We start from the raw sequence: 16973 nt of genomic DNA, 5'->3' as shown, positions 1-16973 counted from the left end.
TGATATTAAGTGAGTATTGATTTGGGTATGGTCTTCCTGTCCATTGTAAATTTTATATTAGCAAATCAAACCATCTTTGATTGTTCTCCTAGGATGCTGATCCTCACCCATGTTTGATTAAGATAAGTCTGGTTACACGGCTTTTGCCATGTGGTCCTTTAGGTAAATCCTGATATAGACAGTATCCTGCTTTAGTTTTTAGGCTCAAGAGATAGGATAGAATAAGGAAATGTATGCCTGTCACAAGCTACTGGGGGAAAAAAGAAAGACTTCAGACATTAAAAGCATTTATTCTCTTGATGTTCTGACATTAGTTGTCAAGTGATTAGCTCCCGATGTTATAGGCATAAGAACTGAGAAAAGCAAATCAAAAGTTATTGTTGCACTAAACTCTCTAACAAGATGTATTTGAAGGTGGAATTCTGTGGTAGGAGGGCCACAAGTGAAGGCCAACAATTAAAATTTCACAGACTTTCTTTCAGTTAAATAAAATTTGCATCTTGCACAAATTAATTGGAATTTTATAACAGATGGAGCCAAATCTAGGGTCAGCAGAAAGTTTTCGGTTGATTGATGAGACTTGATGAAAATTTCCTACCTCCTTTATAAAATAAAAGAATTTCACAGAGATAATTTGGGTACATCAGTGTAGCTCGGGCCTTAACAACAGGCACAGGCATCAGAGTGAAATACATCAGGCCCACTTCAATGTCGTTTCTGAATCAGCACACCTGATGCCACTCTCATTGGAAAGTGTTTTTCTCTTTCTCCGGATGTGTTGGCTAAGTGACAACACGATGGAGGTGAATTTCTCTCAGTGTCGCACTGAATATAGCTGATGCATTGTATAATTTAAGGACATTTATTTCAGCTTTGTGAAATAAGGATCTCAGAGTGGCATCTGTGAATAGATTTTCTTGATTTGTATTAAAACACATTACACCCAACCAGCCACCACGTTAGGTAGTGTAAAAATCCTGTCTTTGTCTGTCATGTGAGTGAGTTAAATTTGTATAAAGTTTTGCTAGAAATGTCTTAGGCACTCTAGATATTTCTTCTTAAGAGACACGGATTGTATCTTTTATAAGGCTTGAAAAAAACCCAACTTTAACATGCTTCTCAAAGATGGAAAAGATTGAAGGTAAAGGCAATTGCAGACACCTACGGAGATATTTTTCTGAACATTTCTCTGACATACCTACTCAGTTTGTTGTCCTTTGGTGACCTGCACTGTGGGCTGCTGCTCACAGCAGTGGTTGAATATACATTTGTCATTGAAGGGACTAAAAATCCCCAAAGTGTTACTGGCCTGGGTGTAATAAAACAGACAGCTGAACTCGAACTGATTGAAATGCAGTCTAGCCTACAGCTACAGGCACAGTTAAAGACACAGGCATGGCAGTGCTTATAAATTGACTTAGCTTTTAACACTGGCTCTGTGGCGTGCCTACCATCCTTGTATGCATGGGGCTTGCTGAACTTGAGATTATACTGAGAATGACATTCACCAGGAAGAGCTTAACAACCAAAAACATTTCCACTCCATCACCAACAAAAACTATGATGTTTACACATTTTGAGTCTATGTGGATGTGTTTGTCTACTCAGGCATACACAGGAAGACATGCTGGCTCTGGAAAGTGGAGGTCCAAGGGCAAGAATGAATAATAATAATAGTTATTTTTTTATCAACTGAATACAGAATCTTCATCAAATCCAGTTCCATGTGAGTAAGGCATGCATAGTTTAGGACAAGAGTTAGGTTTCTATATTTGCATCTGAGATTGGAAATTGAGCTTTGCCTAGAACATATTGGACACATTCAGTTTCTCATCTCTGAACAATCCCTGCAATGTCATCTTCGCTGACTTCCTTAAAGTGAGGCATTGCCCTGAAAAACAGACAAGGTAGTTACTGTTATTATAACAAGAGATTTCCAGAGTGTGACCACAGTGCGGTGGGCCTTGTTTCTCTGTGTCATTTTTAGATGTGGTCATGCAGTAATGTGACTAAGGGACAGTTTGACTTTAGAAAGAATCTTCATCTCTTCTTAGATCTGCCCCAATACCAGCTGGACGATTCTCCACCATTCCAAGTCCTTTGCAGGTGTATTCACATAAAATGTGCACTAACAATGACGTAAAGAATGCATATGGATACGCAGGCCCAGACAAGGTACTGTTTCTACCTACTCTGGGTTGAAAAAAGGAGGAAGGGTCGCCTGAAACCAGATAGAACAGGAATGGTAAATTAGCAAATAACAGACTGGAGTGCCCAGCTGGTTAGTTTGAAACACCCTTCATGGTACTTTATCAGCTAGTTAGCAAGTTGTCCTTGTCTTTTTGCATGAGATTCATGGAAAGACTGAGATCATGACTCAAGTCTGAAGAGAGACACAGAACCAACAGCATAGACCGAGGGAAGGGGAAGAGCTCGGCCTCCTAGGTTACAGAGTATTGGTCTCTGGGGGCAGACTTTGCACAAAGAGTGCTTATTTCAAGTCTAAAATGCATAGAATTAGGAACTGGTTAAAGTCATACATAATTCTATGTTGAAACATGGTTTCTGAACGTGTTTTCAAACAAGAATGTTATTTTTCCCTTGGGCCTCTGGCACTTTTATGCTCCCTGCCTCTTCCTTAAATCAGAAGGAGGGAGGGAGTGAAGATTTTTTTTCTTACAACATTAAGCATTGTTTACTTCTATAGTTCCCTTTCTAATTAGACATTAGCACAGTTTAGATGCAAATAAAGCAACTATACAGGTTTATGTGCGAATCTGCCCGTACTTGTCCCTGTAAGTGATTGCAGCTAATTTTGGTAAATAATTTATATTGCACTTGAAGGCATAAAATGAATTTACAAATGAGAAAAATTAAAACAATTGTTTCACACCCTCTGACATTTCTCCAAATCTCGAATTTGAAGGTTTTTATATCCCTGGTTGTCCTTAATTATCCTTGCGTTGTAATAATTCTTTTATAAGGAACTATCAGAAAATCATTTTAATTTTAAAAATCATATTGATGACACTAGAAATATTTTTCGCTAATATGTTTCTATATACTACATTACGCTGCTTTGGAAAATATCCTATTATTGCATAAGCAACATAGTAATTGAGTTTCTCATTAGCAACTGTAATTTAGCCATTTGCTTTATACTTTTGAAGACTTCAGTGACCAAATAAATAGTCTATTCTTCTCAATTACCCCATGTGAAATGCAACTGTCTAGTGTATGTATATGCAGGAAATCCTTTCTTGGTGACATGGTTTGGAGGTGTGTCTCCCCTAAATCTCCTGTTGAAATGTGATTCTCGGTGTTGGAGGTGGACCCGGTGGGAGGTGACTGGATCATGGGGGTGGATCCTGCATGAATAGTTTTAGCACCATCCCCTTGGTAAGTGAGTTCTCTCAGTTATTTCACATGAGATGTGGTTGTTGAGAAGAGTCTGCCCTCTCATCCCTTTTGCTTCCCCTCTTGCCATGTAAAATGCCTGCTCCCGCTTTTCTGCCCATGATTGTAAGATTCCTCAAGCCCTTGCCAGAAGCCGAGCAGATGTTGGAGCCATGCTCGTACAGCCTGCAGAACTGTGAGCCAATTAAACCTCTTTTTGTCGTTTGATACGGAGTTTTGCTCCTGTTGCCCAGGCTGGAGTGCAATGGCGTGCTCTCGGCTCACTGCAACCTCCACCTTCCAGGTTCAAGTGATTCTCCTGCCTCAGTCTCCCATATGCTGGGATTATAGGCATATGCCACCATTGCCAACTAATTTTGCATTTTTAGTAGAGATGGGGTTTCTCCATGTTGGTCAGGCTGGTCTCGAACTCTGGACCTCGGGTAATCTGCCTGCCTCGGCCTCCCAAAGTGCTGGGATTATAGGTATGAGCCACCCCATGTGACCAAACCTCTTCTTTATAAATTACCCAATCTCAGGTATTCCTTTATAGTAAATCAAGAACAGTCTAGAACACTTGGATTCTTAAGCTAGATGGCCAAACACAATAATGATAACTAATTAAGTATCCAACAAATATTTACAGATACTTATGTACTGAGACCAAGCAAGTTCTTGAAGTTATGCATCTGGGTAAATAAAAGCGCTACTTTAAAAGACCTCAAAATCTACAGGGAAACCAACACATAAACAAATACTCATAGTATATGATTAGGTGAGCTGTATAAGAGAGGTAATCATCAGAGGCTCTGGCAGAAGAGTGGAAAAGTAACTAAACACAGTTAAGCAGACAGGCTAGGAGCTAGCCTGGAACCCGTCTGCTGGGCTTTGAGTCCCACCTCTACCGTTTACTAGCCTTCTGACAGGGCTCCTGCCTATAAATGAAGCACAGATAATAGCGTGTAGCTTGCAGAGTTGTGGTAGTAATGAAAAAGTGAGATAATATTTGAAAAGCACTTAGAGTAGAGATCACAAAGCACTGGAATATAGTGCTTTTAAAGTGTCTATTAAATTAATTAATTCTGGGACAGAGTTGGGGGTTAGATAGGGAAATCTTCACAGAGGTGATGTGTTAATTGAATCTTGAAGGATGGGTGAGAATCTGTCATTGTAGATAAGGGGGTTGATCAGATGGGCAGCTTTCAAGGGTGCCATTTTATATGGGATGCTAACATATCACTTAACAATTACAAGATTGTATTTATTAGAACTCCTCCCAGGGAGCACACTGATTGTAGTCATAAGGAATGCTATGAAAAGCTGACTGGGAAGAGGAGTGAGACTCCCAAGGGCAATGCTCCTGTAACAACAGATGGCCAGTAAGTGGCTTCCTAGGAGCCCGGTCTGCTTAACTGCTAGATGGTTATTTGGATGAGCTGTTATCCCACAAAGCTTTCAGTCTTTTCTCTGGATTAATATTAATTTGACACAGTGCCAATTGCTAGCTTGCCTTGAAGCAAGGTTATGTGGTTATCCCAGGCAGGGAAGAGCCTGTGTACAGGCAGGGACTCAGAAGCAAGCGTGGTGGAATAATTCAGTGTGGGGCGTAGAAAGTGTCTGCGAGAGTATCGGGAGACGATGATGGGACGCCAGATGGTGCCATGGGGTGAAGGGCCCCAGACACACATGAGAGAGTTCAGGCTCAATCCTTTAGGCAATAGATAGCTATTGATGGACTATAAGCTGGGGATAATGTAAATAGCGTGGTATTCAATACGATGGCTCTGTCTAGGAGGGGAATGGAGACAGGGACATTCTACTTTTAAAACGGTCCAGGAGCCAAATCTGAGATAAGTCGCCGGTTGTGGGGATGAAGAGGAATTGGTCTCAGAGATCAGGAGAGGGCAGGAGATGTAGACCTTGGTGGTCAAAAGATGCAGGAGGTTATTTTATTATTGCTATTGTCATTACTATTTATTCATTGTGGAAATCAGTAAAAACTCAAGAGTGCTGCCAAGCCCTACCAAGTGAAATCCGAATATGCAAGGTGGAAACCAGGGGCAGCTTTCACCACATCAGAGCAGTTTGGCACTTGGGTGTTCCAAGATATGCAGATTTCTTGAAAGAATTCAAATCGATTATGAACTATCGTCATTAAGAAATGTAATTATTTATATCTTCTCAAACCCAAGCTTAATTTTTAATAAATGCTGTGTGTGTGTGTGCTTTTCTAGGAAGAAATACTCAACGCAGACTCCTTCATCATGAAAGATAAGCCAACATACAAAGAAGAAAATTATACAAAACTCGATTCCTCTTTTTTGGGAGGCTTCAGTTACGTGAAAGTTTCATTGGGAATTTTATTTATGTCTGTCACTCTTCCTACGAATTCCTTCTGCTGTCCCCTTCTCTGAAAGGAATTTGCAGAAGTCTACATATCCTTTGAACTTTAAAACCCTTGGCTTTCCAGTAGCTTAATTAAGAATTCTTTAGCTTAAGTAGGTTATATATATCTTTGTTCCATCCTAATTGGGCTCTGAGCCAAGTCTCTGAGCGTTTCTTGACTAACATTTGTGACATATTTTTCATTTCCACTTCATTGTAACTCATCGCAGCCTTTCTGTCTACCCTAAGAGATGAATGAGCTCTGCCTCCAACAGATTTCCTGCAGGAAGCACTGGAACTTCTTTCTCCTTTATAAGCTGCATAGTCTCATATGCAGCAAAAATTTTACTGAATTGAAAGCAACTAAAGAAAATATGTATAACATTGTGATTGGAGCATTGAAATAATATCCAGCATAAAACCCTTTGTGTGAAGAGGGACTTCCTTGATGCTAGCTTTTTAGATGCTTGGTGAACCAGTGTTGGTGGTTCCAGCTGGCTCAGGCTGCCAATGAAGAGGCCACATCAAAGACGTGAAACTCTTTTAACTTGCTGCTCCTCAAGAATGAATTTCACAGGGCAAACTTGCAAAGGCAGAAATAATGCCTCAAGCAGCCCCTGTGTTTCAGTAGATCCCAGGAAAAGAAATATCCTCTTTGGGATTGAGAAAAATTAATTTACTTGAAAAGGGAAAGGGGGAAGACAAATCATGTTTATTGACTAGCACCTACTACATGATAATATGTAATTCCCAGGGAAAACCAGGAAGGTAGATGTTCTTTCCATTTCATAGCTGAGGACACAGATTCCCGATGGATAATGTGTTCAAGATAACCAGCTGGTAAGTGGAGGAATTGAGATGAAAATCTTTTTACATGATGCAGAAGGCCACACTTCTACTGGCCGATACTGCCTTGTTGGTTTTCTTTTCCTTTGACTTTTTAAGAATTTAATACTTAAATACGATTTTCAAAATGTGGTAACCGTAACAGGGAATATCCACATTCCCAATGCCCCTCTTTCCTAAAGGCTTATATGTCAGTTACTTGGAACTTGAAACAGGTTTTGCAAACAAAACAAAAACAGTGATAAAAAAAATGTGGTGAGAGTTCAACGGTAACTCTTTCCTAACCTCGAGTTTGAGTCTTAAAATTAAGACAGAGTTGGGAGAGGACAATGTGGATGGGGAGAAGAAAGAGGATTCATTTCATAAGGTTGGGATTAGCTCTGCATAAACTTTTGCAATTGCTGAAGTCTTTCAGTTGGCATCTTTTTCTATTTCTTCTTTCCCCATTGGCCACTCTCCTGGTGTCTTGTCTTAAAAGGCCCTTGGATCAGTTTAGGTCCAGTTGGGAGAAAGAAACCACATACTAGATTAAACAGTAGAAATGTGATTTAAAGAATTATTAAGCTGTGATAAGAGAATCACTGTAAAGGTGTAAAGAGAACTCTAGAAGGCACCCTAAGGCTAAAGAAGAGTACCCCAGAAAGGACAAAGTTAGGAATATCCCTTCCCCAAAACCGGAATTCAGACCTCATTGCACAAGGTATGGTTGCAGCCACTAGCTGCAGGTGGAGAAGTTCTCTGGATGGCCCAGGCCTGAGCTGGTTCAGTCATCACTGAAAAAGCAGGAAGCAACTTCTGGGATACAGGCAAGTCAAGGGCACTCTAAGTGTCTGATGTGTGGGTGAGCCAAGGTTGGAGGGCAGGTATACAGAGGAAGACGAAATGCTGCTGTAAGCAGGAGGCTGGAGTGTGTGGTGCTTGCATTGGAGCGATTGAAGGAACGTGGTCACTGGACTCAGGCCAGGGCTGTGAGGTCACCAAGGGGCCGTATACTCCGAGGCAGAGCAGCACCAAGTGTCTCGCAAATACCTGCAACACTATAGAAGCAGCAAAAAACCAACCGAACAAACAACCAAGGAAAAAACTCAGGACACGGAGCCGGCACAGGGAGCCCCTTCCTCCTGCAGTGTCCCTCCAGTGCCTTCTGCTGACAAAGCTTAACATCAGGCTCCATAAAACAGAAATGCTGAGTCCAGTCCTTTATCCTAGCACAGGGACTGAAGGGTGAATGTAGGGCTACGAGAAAACAAATTGACACTTCTAATCAGGGAGGGAGAGTCAGATTTGACCCATCATGTTTCCAAACCATCTGTTTTCCTCCTCATAGATACAATAGTCTTCTTCCTCAGTGAAAACAATTTCACATGAATGCGAGTAAAGAAAAAGCAAATTAATATAAATAACAATTTTTTGCTAATTGTGAATGACTGATCGCATATCATCATCCTGAATGTGTTTTTTGTTGCCGTCTTGCCAGTTATTAGCATACTATCTAGCGTGTAGTAGATGGCAACAAATATTTATTGAATGAATGAATCCCAGAAACATTGACACTTATATAAAAGAAGTATTAATTACTGGCGATCATCTATAAATGGTAGAATTTGGATAGTGAAAATAAGTGAAATGAGAAAGGAGCAAGGCAAATAGCATAGATAAGAGAAGCAATTCTGGACAAGTGAACAAATAATTGGTTGTATTGATGGGTAGAGGGTGGGTGGGTGTTGATATTTGGAGTAATTCTCTACCTTTCATCTGCTAGCATAGCTTCTTCCCTTCTTCTCTTTTGAAATTACAGATTCACCAGGCCTTCCTAATTGCTTCACCACGTGTTTCTGAATATAGAAAGGAGATGGAAGGACCTTCTGGGCTTGGGGTTGCCAGCAGGAGCAGTAGGGATTATTTTCTTGATTAGGATTAATTTTAATTGGGGAATTGTCTTCATTAGCAGAAATGAGTAAGTGCCTTATTGAGGATGTGTGAAAACCTGGTTTATATCTATATTTTTCACTATCTTCCTTTGTTACCTAAATATGATTTGAATCTTGTTACTGCCAGGGGAATCAGCAAGGCTCATATTTATTATCTACATATGTGTCTATTTACTAATTTATTTGTGATTCTCCACCTTTTTAAAAAAATGATTTAAAGCAAACATAATTAAACCACATAAAAGCTTAATAAAAAGACCAAGAAGAAGGATTAGAAACATATAAAAGGGGGAAATGACACCAAAAATGAAAATAATACAGCTACTATGGAGAATGAATATTATTTGGTACCATATGTTGGCTGTTTCAAATATTGGTTTAGTTTGAACAATAATTAATTTGTGAACCAAATATGTAGAATCAGACTCTCACTCTGCCACCTGCTCGCTGGGTGATGGCCATCACTCTTCTAGAGTCCCAACCTTTTCATCTGTAAAATAGAGGCGGCATTAACATGTTACTGTGATGATTACAAAAGCCTTTGTATGGGAAAATGTTTTGTGAAGACATTAGCTGCATTTGAGATGTTACTATAGGGGCAACAATCTGCACATGCTTTTCATGTTAAAAAGGTGGGTAATCGAGACCATCCTGGTCAACATGGTGAAACCCCGTCTCTACTAATACAAAAAAATTAGCTGGGCATGGTGGCGCGTGCCTGTAATCCCAGCTACTCAGGAGGCTGAGGCAGGAGAATTGCCTGAACCCAGGAGGCGGAGGTTGTGGTGAGCCGAGATCACGCCATTGCACTCCAGCCTGGGTAACAAGAGCGAAACTCCGTCTCAAAAACAAAACAAAACAGAAAACAAAACAAAACAAAAAAGGTGGGTAATAAGACTGGCATTTAATTATGAAAAGATACACTTATATTTGCCCTCCACAATAGTGGTAATCCAGTTGTTCCCAGGTAGACTGGGGTGTCTAGGCTTAGTGTCCAAATGTTCTCAGAGGGGAAATAGTCGCTGGATACCTGGCTGAGACTCCACATCTCACAACCACAAAGTATGAAAGAGTTAAAATGACCTAGACATTTTTAAAAGCAAACATTATTAATCAATTATCAAATCCAAAGAATGTGAATTTTAAATAATACTCCTGAAAAGTTAGCTACAAAAGACATCCTGAAGTACATAGCAAATTTATGCTCATGATAGAAATATCATATTATTCAGTATGACCTTTAAGAGTATCTGTCTGAAACAGAATTTTTTTTTTTTTTTGACACGGGGTCTCATTCTGTCCCCCAGGCTAGAGTGCAGTGGTGCAATCACAGCTCACTGCAGCCTCGATCTCCTGGGCTCAAGGGATCCTCCTGCCTCAGCATCCCTAGTAGCTGGGCCACAGGTGCATGCCACCATGCCCAGATAATTTTCAAAAAATGTTTTCGAGAAATGGGGGTCTCACTAGACTGGTCTCAAACTCTTGGCCTCAAGCAATCCTCCTCCCTTAGCCTTCCAAAGTGTTGGAATTATAGGTGTGAGCCACTGCATCTGGCCCCAGATAGAACTTCTGATTTGAGATTGACTGTATGATTAACCTACAGCTTCATAGAACGGATCTTGAGAGCAACATTCTGGAGGTGAATGTCCAGTTTAGGGATTCTGAGCATGTTTCTTAAGGCCTCATACGGTATCTGGGACACAAGTAGGTGTTAAATAAATGCATTAACTCACTCTGCTTCACTTCTTGAGAGCTCCAGGAAAAGTTATTCTGAGAAGCCAACGACTCCTGTCTGAGATAACCACTCTCTTTCCTGCTGTTCCAATTGTGCAGGGCAGAGATGGCATATTTAAGTGCTAATGTCCCTTGGGTTCCTTGTTTTTTTTTTGTCTTTTTGCTTGCCGTTGTCTCCCTGTGTGATTGCATCCACTCCTTACACTTCAGTCACAATCTCTATGCCCCAGACTCTGGGCCTTTCCATGAAATTCTAGCCCCATGGGGCCAACTGCCCACCAGGTTTCTAAGACAGCTCCACTTACATGTATTATAGGTGTCTCAAATTCAACATTTCTCAGACTCATTATTTTGCCCCCAAACTTATCCCTTATCCTCCAATAACATTGACCTCAGTAGTTAAATCCAGAAACCTAAGGCTTATTTTGGATGGCTCCCTGTTCCTCACTATTCCCCCATTTCCTGCCAATCATCAGACTCTATTTAATTTATTCTCTGTCCTGGACATCTCTCAATTTAATCCTCTTCCTCCATTTTCACTGCTGCTACCTTAATCCAAGCTGCCATCATTCTTTTCCTTGATTGTACTTAATCAGTCACCCAGCTCTCAACCTAGGCCCCTCATTCCTGTCCACTGTTCACCCTGGAGAATTATAATACAACTCAGATCTGATCATGTCATTCCTCCAAGAGGTGTTCACTCCTATCTAGCCTTCAGACTCAGTTTAGCACTCATCCACTTTGGGAAATGTTGTCTGATTCCCCGGGGATTAGATATAAATAGTGGAAAGTATACATAGAGCATTTTCTCAAACATGGAGTTGTGGATTGTATATAGAAAAAATTACAAAGATAAAGACCTTTGTATGTTAGACCTATTGAATAAAAAACCAGTACTTAACCTCAGAGTTAGTAAGAGTAATTGAACATCTTATAAAATAAACATCCTTGAAACCACAGGGTAATCATTGATATTTTTCTAGCATTGTGTTCTATTTCCATCTCCATTTTTCTAAGTCCCTTTGCTTTCACTATTTCCACTCAGAACCATCAAATTGCTTGCCACCATCACCCCAGCAGAATCTCTTGACCACTGGAAAATTGTTACTAGATTATCCTATCTTCCTCCTTGCTTGCCTTCAGAGTACGTTTTTTTAAGTTATTTTGCACTGTGTGATAAATCTCTATTTCAGGCCTGCTGCCTTGATTATATCCCCCTGTTTTTCCTAAGTCTGCCAGAGAATCCCACTGTCTTCAGAATCAAATACAATCTTCTGATAATAACCTTGAAAGTTTTCCATCAAACAGGCTCCTTCTTCCAGCCAGCCCTTGGAGTTACACGTCAGTTATGGTGATCTTCCTCTCCATGGCTCTCCTCTCCTTAGGAAGCCCTCAACATACAAAAAACAACCTTTTAGTAGCAGTATGAGAATTTCTCTGTCCCAGAATCAGCTGTGGACTTACCTGCTTAAGGAAACTTTGTCCTATATTTTTTTCTTTTGTAACACCCTGTGACATTCCCAACATCTAACGTTTTTCTTAATACATTTTAATATTATGATGCTTATTTGAATACACTCTTCCTGTGGATCATATATTTTCCACCCTTCTGAATTCTTTAAAGCAGGAACAGATTCTCAATTTCTATATATTGTATAATTCTGAATGCTTAGAAATGGCACTGTTTGCCCTGTGGGTCTTCAGCACCTATTAGCCGATTTTACTGATTAACCTGTGGGTTTGTGACTTTATTGAGAATTCCATGTGGGGAAAAAAGCGAGGAATCTAGATTTTGCCTTATGCAGGAATTGTTGTTTAGGACTCTAATGTAAAATATAACCAAATTTAAGATTTTGAATATATTCAAATTCCTGGAAACTATATTCCATAAAACCTGATAGAGAATTTAGAGATAAACTACTAAGAAATATATATGAACTATGGCTGAAAATGTACATTTGATTTTTTTTTTTTCTGAGATAGAATCTTGCTCTGTGTCCAGGCTAGAGTGCAATGGCATGATCTCAGCTCACTGCAACCTCCGCCTGCCAGGTTCAAGCGATTCTCCTGCCTCAGCTTCCCGAGTAGCTGAGACTATGGGCACGCGCCACCATGCCCAGCTAATTTTTGCATTTTTAGTAGAGACGGGGTTTCACCATGTTGGCTGGGATGGTCTCGATCTCTTGACCTAGTGATCTGCCCACCTTGACCTCCCAAAGTGCTGGGATTACAGGCGTAAGCCACCATGCCTGGCCACATTTGAAATTTTTAAGGAATGCCTTATATATTGGAAATATAAAGAAACATTTGCATCTTTTTCATCTCTCATCACACCAATTTCTGATACAACTAGGGACTTTAAGGCGTGATATTGCTCTCATGATGGTCTTTGAAAATTATAAAAAATCTTGGGTCATTTCTGATTATAATTTCTAAAACAATCATTCTGAATTGATGACTTGTGGTATTTTGAAGCAATTTAATGGTTTCCAACACTCCAGTTTTCAGAGTTCCTAGTCACTGCCTAAAGCCATGTTGTAGTGGGTAGAATTCTAAACACGTTCTCCCAAGATTCTTGTGCCCTGGCTATTCTATCAAACACCAGTGTAGGCAATGCTGTGAAGAGATCTTCCAGATGTAGTTGATATTACTAATTAGCTGACCTTAAGATAAAGTCACTTATATTCTCCAGGTGGGCCCAATGTAATCACATGAGCCTCTGGAAGTAGAAGAGGATTACGGAAGAGAGAATGAGTCAGTGAGATTTGGCAGAAGATACATCCAGAGAGATTCCAAACATGAGAAGGATTCTACACATTTCTCTTCTGAGATGTAGGGACCAATATGCAAGGGCTGGAGAGAGGCCTTCAGGAGCTAAGAGTGACTCCCAGCTGACAGCCTGGGCTGCAAGGAAATGGAACTTCAGTTCTACAACCGCAAGGAAGTGTACTGTACCTACTGCCTGAATCAAGGTAGAAGCGGATTCTTCCCAGAGCCTCCCAATGAGGGCATGGCCAGCTGACATCCCGACTTTGGCCTGGTGAACCCTGAGGTAGAGAAACCAGTCATGGTCATTGCTTTCAGCTGCTAGTTCTGTGTAATTTGTTATAGAAGCAATAGGATATTCACACACATCTCAAAGACTAACAAGGGTTATTTGATCGCTTTCTTTCTTTTGGGGAAAGTTTAACTCATTTTATACTGGAGGCAGCTCTTTCAGGCACCATCCTGCAATTCAGAATGTTCTACGGATGGCCAATACATAGTAGGGTTTGCTTTGTTAGAGAATGACATTTGGCCTGTAATTCAAGTAAATTTTCAATGTCATTTAGAAAGAATTTAGCAAATTAAAATGTCTTTGATGAAAATCTCACCAGTAGACAATGATTTTTAATGCAATATTTGTGGCAATTCTCCAGTGTACTTTAGGTCTAAGGATATTAAATAGGACTGTATTTAGATTTTAGTCCTGATTGTAAACAGCAAACGCATATCCTCCCCAGCCAAAGTGTAAAAGCATGGGGTGATGAGTGGTCTTCCCTGATAAGCTGGCCTGAAGCAGTGTCTCCTCACCTCCCGCTGGATGGGGCTAGATGTAGGTCGTCGTATTCAAAGCCTGTCTCACCAATAAGATGACGATGGATTAAAATATTTCTTTGGTATGATTTGAGAAGAGTCATTTCCTCCTCGATGAAAAAGCATTTCTTTCATTAGCCTACCTGAAAATTTTACCTTTAAAGAGAAGGTATTAAATGGAGTTGCTAAAATGATACCCTGAAGAAGAAATAACAATCAAAATGCCTCTGTAGAGCTTGTTGTAGTTTACAAAGCATTTTCACAGGTGTTTCCAATTCCCTCATCACAATGCCTCTGCAAAATGGGTGGGGTGGGGTTGTTTTTATTTATTTATTTTGCCTCACAGCATCTATCCCTACTCATTTACAGCACTTTTTTTCCCTTAAAAAATATATATATATATTTTTTATTATACTTTAAGTTCGGGGTACATGTGCAGATCATGCAGGATTGTTACATAGGTATACACATGCCATGGTGGTTTGCTGCATCCATCCCCCCGTCACCTACATTAGGTATTTCTCCTAATGTTATCCCTCCCCAATCCCTCCACTCCCTGCTATCCCTTCCCATAGCAGTACTTTTTTTTTTAGAACCCTTAAGCCGGTGTGCAGTGCTCTCCTAGCCAAGGAGTAGAGAAGTGACCCCTCCAGGACAGCTCGGCTGGCTCCTACAGGTGGGCAGACAGGATGCAGTCGGCATTCATTCAGGTGACATCCTGGCAAAATACCGGTGCCAGACAGTGCAACACCCTTGGAGCTGGGACTGTACCACCCTGGTGCTTCCTTCACCCTTCTTGTTTTCAATCAGTATCCTCAGCCTTCCTGTCAATTCTATAAGCTCTTAACATCCTTTTAATAAATCTTTTATGCTCAAGTTACCAAAGGTGATCAAGTTCATTACTCCTTTCTACAATATATGCCTTCTCCACATCTTTGCAAATGACTGGGGAGGAATTTAGTCTGTGTTAAGAGCATGAAACTGGAAGTGAGGAGTTCTGCATTCTAGCCTTGGCTTACCACCTAATTAGCTGTAGATGAGACTGTTTCTGGGGGGGTAGAAAGCCCAAAATGTTAAAAATCTGACTAAATATACCTTCTAAGTGTCTTACAGGCTGGGATAATCGGGCTGTTGGGAGTACTAAAAGCAAGGAAAAAAATTCCACTAAATGAAACCCAACAAACATTTATTTAAGGCCAATTTAAAAAGCATTTAGAAAGAGGAGATAGGAAAAGGAAAGACAGTGGGAGAAAACAGGAGATGCTGTTTGACAAAAGAGGTTCAGCCCTGAAAACAAAAGTAGAGCTTCTCACCCTGGGGTTGGCAGTGTGGGCACAGGAAGCTCTAGGATTAGTGTGGCAAGTTTTCTTAGTGGTCTTTTATATTACAGTTTTTTGGGGGGCGAGTTGAGTACTTTAGGTAATTTAAATAATTTTATATTAAAATATATAGTTATATTTATTCTTAAGTATTTTTTCTTAAATTTTCCTTTGTCCCTTTTATACCCTATACATTGCAGTAAGATTTAGGTGTTTGACTGGACTCAGGTTTATTTTTTTAAACGTTGGCAGAACTACTGTGTAACGGTGTGATCTTCCATCAGCGCTGGCTGTCCTCTTCGTGCGATGTTACAGCTGCTGATAATGTGACTGGGGATTCTCTCTGATGACTCTGAAGTTAGATCCTCTAGGGAAGGCAGGATGAATATTTGATTCTTTCACTTTATTTACCAGTTTTCAAAATAATGAGATTGTGAAGGTGAACAATGAGTTTTTAAAAACATCATTGTAAGTTTACAAACATAGTGTTCTGATTGATTGCAATTACTATTACTGACAGTCTGATTGTGTCAACATTAGCCTGTGGGAGCACATTCAGGTTGGATTCTAAACCCTTTTGACATGGGCCGTGTGGACTCTGGTAACTTTATTTTTCTAGTATAATTATGGTGCATCTTACTGTCCCTGGTGTATTTGCTGTCCCTGGTCTGGTATCAGCCATGTTTGTCCAAGGAAACCTGTTTTGGTTTTTGTTTGTTTGTCTGTTTTTTTAGTGAAAAATAAATTTAGGGAAGACAGCTTGGTGTTAGGGATTTTTTTTTTGCTACTGAGATGGTCATTATTTCTAAGTCTTTTCAGTGGAAAGAGCTAGGATATATGTTTTTAAATAAATTGGTCGTAAGTTTGTAATGATACCTTCAAGTTAAATTTTAAATTGTATCTTGTTCCAAAGTCAAAACCAAGAAAAAGAAGCATACATGAAAACAACTAGGAAAGCCATTTTGTATTAAACCATCTTCCCTGTAACTATTCTTTAGCCTTAGTTCTACAGATAAAGAGATATTGTCAAAGTCTGAGGTCTTTTAGATAAGTGATGTGACTTCTTCTGTCTGGATGCCCAAAGGGCTTTCTTTCCTTTTTAAAGTGTCTAACGTTTTCCTAGATCATGTTTTAGTTTTGACCATCTTATGCTAGGCTCCAAAGACATATTGTGGCTCTTTAATATTTAGTTTCAAGTCATCTTTTATTTCAGAAAACCCTAGAATTACAATTTTTGTACTTGTCACACTGTCTTTGGGTACCCTCATTGTACATGGTAGCTTTTCTTTGCACATAGTCCAAATCTATTCATTTCTTTCAACTCCTATTTATCTCTTTCATCACTTCTTTTATATTTTATCTATTTTTTCATATCTCTGTATCATTAAAAAATTTTCTCCTTTCCATCTTCTAATTCGTTCAAGGCATTATCCTTTATGTTTACTAGCTCTTGCGGTCTTTCTAGTTTATCTTCATTTTTGGCATTTTTTTAAGAATTTGTCTTTCATAAATGTTGCCACCTCTCTGTAACACTTTATTTTCTAAAATCTCTTCATTGCTGAGTTTTTCCAACTTGGTTGATACTGTTCTTTCATAGCTTCTGGTGTTGCTTTGTGTTAAAATAGGAGGTTACAGTTTTACCTGCTGGGCTTGTGTTTCTGACATGTTTTAATTGCTGGTGAAGACACCACCCTGATCCCTTTTTGCTTAGAATAACTTTATGTGGCATTTGACTGAAATTCTTTCTTATTCTTCATTTTTTAAGTAACATTGGTAATGCTTTACT

This window comes from Aotus nancymaae, unplaced genomic scaffold, assembly GCF_030222135.1.
Source record: "Aotus nancymaae isolate 86718 unplaced genomic scaffold, 86718_ANA_hifiasm-v0.15.2.pri h1tg000040l, whole genome shotgun sequence".
Taxonomy (NCBI): domain Eukaryota; kingdom Metazoa; phylum Chordata; class Mammalia; order Primates; family Aotidae; genus Aotus; species Aotus nancymaae.
This window is presented reverse-complemented; position numbering follows the sequence as displayed.